General features: G+C 42.1%; 1 long non-coding RNA gene across 1 annotated transcript; it reads left to right on the top strand.

Moving 5' to 3' along the window:
* The first annotated feature begins 436 nt into the window (after window positions 1-436).
* Window positions 437-2,424, top strand: LOC122154746. The gene is made up of 3 exons (XR_006166815.1): window positions 437-1,151; window positions 1,407-1,554; window positions 1,758-2,424. It is a non-coding gene; the product is annotated as an uncharacterized LOC122154746 (long non-coding RNA).
* The last annotated feature ends 1,568 nt before the right edge of the window (window positions 2,425-3,992 follow it).

Genomic DNA, 3,992 nt, shown 5'->3' with positions numbered 1-3,992 from the left:
AAAATATGACTTCTAAGAATCTTTTCAAGTCATTTGTAAAATTCTACAAAGCTTCAAACAGACAGTTCTTTCTTTTGATACATAGAACAAGACCTATTGATGTAAGTAATTTAGCCACACAGAAATAAAAGTTAGTGAAATATCTTGAATGCAAATAGACGCTAATTTTTGTTTCAAGTCTAAAAATAGAGAGGGGACAAAGTAGAAATACCTACAAATAACATTACTCTAAGCACAAACAAGAAGCATTCAACTTTAATGAGCAAAATAATTTAGCATTTCAAAATCTACAGGCATTAAGGGGACAACAGAAGAAATTTAGCTGAATTCAGTGTAAGGTTTTCATTGATTTTTAACCCAAAAAACACCAACTAGTTGAGCTACAGATGATGATGAAAGTTCAAACTGAAATATTTTATATTTTTAGTACCCTTTAAATACGCTCTAATAGGACTTAATTTTTCATCTGCCAAAGCGTCTGTTCTCTGCAAAGATTCACCATTTCAACTCAGGTGAGTTCCAAGGCAGCAGCATTAGAACTAAGCAATACACATGGATCTATCGCGATTAAAAAAATATTCTTCACCTCAGAGTTCCTCTAAGGAGGTTGCTACCACGGCTCATAAACTTCCAGAAGCGCTTTTTAGGCAGAAGGCGGCAAAAAAAGAAGAAGGAGAGGAGCTGCGGTGGCCCCGGGGAGGTGCGCGGCCGGCGGGGCTGCCCTCAGGGGCGGCCCCGGCCCCGCCCCGGGGCGAGCCGCTCGCTTCGGAGGGGCACCGGAGCGGCGGCGGCACCCCTCCCCTCCGGGAAAACGCGGCCGCGGTGAGGTGAGGGGAGGTGGGTGAGTCGCGGCGTTGCGACCCTCCTCCCTTTCCGCCGCCCCCGAGCCGCCCAGCCCCCGGACAAACCGGGCACCGCTAACCTGCATCGCCACCTCCCCTCCGCCTTCGAAGGAGCCGGCCCCGCCGCCGCCGCCGCCCCGGTGACCCGGCCCGGCCCGCCTGAGGGGAAGGGGCGCCGCGGGGCCTCGCGCTCCCAACGGAATTTCCCGCCAACCGCCCGCCCTCTCCCTCAGCCCTTCCCCGCGGCTCTGCGGGCATTTCTTCAGCTGGGAGTGGGCTCGCTTCTTCTTCTTCTTCGCAGGCAGCTGGGTAAGACGGCTTCTAGACAAAAACGTGTCTTCATAACCTCTCCCACCCCAGGATCCGCTGGTGCCCAGGTCAGCCGGATCTGCCTAGTTAAAAACTGCTTTTACACCTCTTTCTCAAATTCTTTTCTCCCTAAACCTTTAGAAATTAATTTCCCGGTTCTTTTGCTACTGCAATAGGAATAAATTTACTAATACATACTGTAAGGTTCTCTCTTGCTATAGTCTCTGTTAAGTGTTTGTTCGTTTTTATTCACAGCTTGGTTCATTAAAAGCGTCACCCATATCTGTCCCCCATGCGGTACTGAACTTGCGTGGGGTTTTTTTCAGTCATGGCTTTCTTAAGGGACTGAAAATACCTCAGAATTGACTGTGGGAAATGTACTGCCTTCGATTTAAAAATGAAGGTGAGCTTTTCTTTTGTTCTTAGTCTTCGCTTTTTCTTTGCCAGTCACAAAATTACCCAGTTACGCTTTTGTGCTTTAATTCTTAACAAAAATCCTGAAAAAGTAATGAAGTATAAACATATCCTACATTATTTCCCTAAGAGAGAGTCTTTTTGTTGTCATGTTGTTGTTGGTTTTGGTGTTACTGTATCCTTTATTAAAAGGCCCTGTGATAATAGCCAGGACAGAACAAGCTCCACCTGCCTGCCTGAGTCACCAGAAATGTGGAGATTTACCGTCCAGCATGTTCTGCCGTCTGCCAAGACAGCGAGGTTAAAAAATGCCAGCCAAGTCATCTTAGAAAGTGTAGCAATTCTAGCAAGGGGTGTGTTGCTCCTATGTTTTTGCACCGCCCAGTGTTTTCCAGGGGCATTACTGCATGGACTTCTTTTTTCCACAGCTGATAAAGAACTTGGTTTTGTTAGAAATCCATGAACAATGGACTGCAGACATCATATTGTAAAGTGTTTGGGGGTTGTTTTGGTTTTTTTTTGCTTTTTTCTGCCTTTACCAATACCTACTGACCTACTGACCTTGAACAAACCCATACTGGTTGAAGTCCTGATTCTGCTTGCTGCACTTAATGGGTATAGAGAGCTATGCTCCCAGCTGGCTCTCCATAAAACATACTCTGCAGACAGGAAAATTCTGCAATTCCACTCTTACAGCGTTTTTGAAGGATTAACAGACCGGTTTCCTGTTTTGCATAGGAACCTGCGTACATACGCTTTCTCTCCAAAAGACTTCAGTTTATTTGTTACAAATTTCTATTTTGAGTAGCCTGAAGATCCTTAATGAATTGTTGAAACAGTACTGTAGAAACAGTTTCAATCGAATGGGTGTTTGAAGAAAAAGTATGCTGTAACTTTGAAAACTGTATTTGTGATTTCAGATTAAATGATATATCTGGAAAAAGGAATGAGTGAGTCTTGTAGAATAATTTATGCTTAATATAGTACAGAAAGGTTAACCTGTAACTAAAATTCAGCAAATGCTCTTTATATTTAAATGTTACTCGTGCTTAATCAGCAGTCTAGAGAAATACATGGCAACGACTGTAATTGAATATATTAGTATTTAGTACTTCCAAGTTTTTACTGTAATACAGCTTTGTGTCCTACATCGACTAGTGTCCTGCTTTTGTTTGGGATAGAGTTAATTGGGGTTTTTTTTCCTTCCTTCCTAGTAGCTAGAATAGTGCTGTGTTTTTGATTCAGTATGGGATTTGATATGAGAAGAATGTTGATAATATACTGACATTTTTAGTTGTTGCTAAGAAATCAGGGACTTCTCAATTTCACATATCTGCCAGTGCACAGATACACAAGAAGTTGGGGGAGGAACATAGCCAAAATAGTAGGCCCAAATTGGCCAATGGAATACTCCATATCATCTAACATCATGCTCAGTGTATAGGTAAGGGTTGATTGGAAAGCTCCACTCAGGTTTTTCAGGATGGTGGTTTAAGGATTCTCTCTTCTCTGGGATCATTAGCTGAGAACAGGCTGGGCATCCGTCAGCGGGTGGTGAGCACTGTGCGTTACCCGTTGGTATTTTTTATTATTATTTTATTTCAATTATTAAATAGTTTTTATCTCAATTTACGAGTCTCCATACCCCTCCAACTCTCCCCTCTATCCCCTGGGTGTGGGGGCAGGTGAGCGAGCAGCTGCACGGTGTTTGGCTGCCGGCCGGGTTAAAACCCAACAACTGGTACGGAAGGATTGCAAAGAGCGTGTAGAGACTGGTAAGGCATTACCTTTGGGCAGGACGTGGTTTATGATCTTTGTGCTGCTTATGGACAGTGCCGAGTACAGGAAAGGATCTGAGGGGAGCAACTTGTATTTGTATTTGCAAGAATTTGCACTGTATGAGGAGAGAATAATACCTATGATTACTCACATTTATTTTGGAGGCTATGCTAATCTGAATGACTAGATGGGAGTGTTTAAAACAGCTTTTGCATCTGCCAAAGCAAATCTAACTCAATATGTTTTATAGCGTGCTGATTTTGATATTAAGTTCATTTTATTGTAATTATATACAATAAAAATTTTGTATCGTTCTAATTATATGTTATTTACATTGCACAATAGGGATACTCGAGAGAATTCAGCAGAGTAGAGGGAATAAGCTGTTCTAGGCACATACTTTTCAGGCATTAGAGTTATTTAATTGTCAACTGGGTCCTTAACGTTTCAGAATCTTCTATCTTCTATTTACAATTTTCTAGATTAAGATCTGATGTGGTCTGGTTTAATATAGCTTGTACTAAGCAACTATATTTAATTGTTGGTTGGTGATTTTTCCATTATGTAATTTTTAACTTTTATGTTTTGTAGTAAAACACAGAGTCTTTCTGTAAATCTGAAAAACAAGCTATGGAATCAGTTTCTTTA

The sequence above is a fragment of the Tyto alba genome, unplaced genomic scaffold, assembly GCF_018691265.1.
Source record: "Tyto alba isolate M040663 unplaced genomic scaffold, T.alba_DEE_v4.0 Super-Scaffold_46, whole genome shotgun sequence".
In the NCBI taxonomy this organism is placed as follows: domain Eukaryota; kingdom Metazoa; phylum Chordata; class Aves; order Strigiformes; family Tytonidae; genus Tyto; species Tyto alba.
Note: the sequence above shows the minus strand (reverse complement) of the source record. Positions and strands in the feature narration are given on the sequence as shown.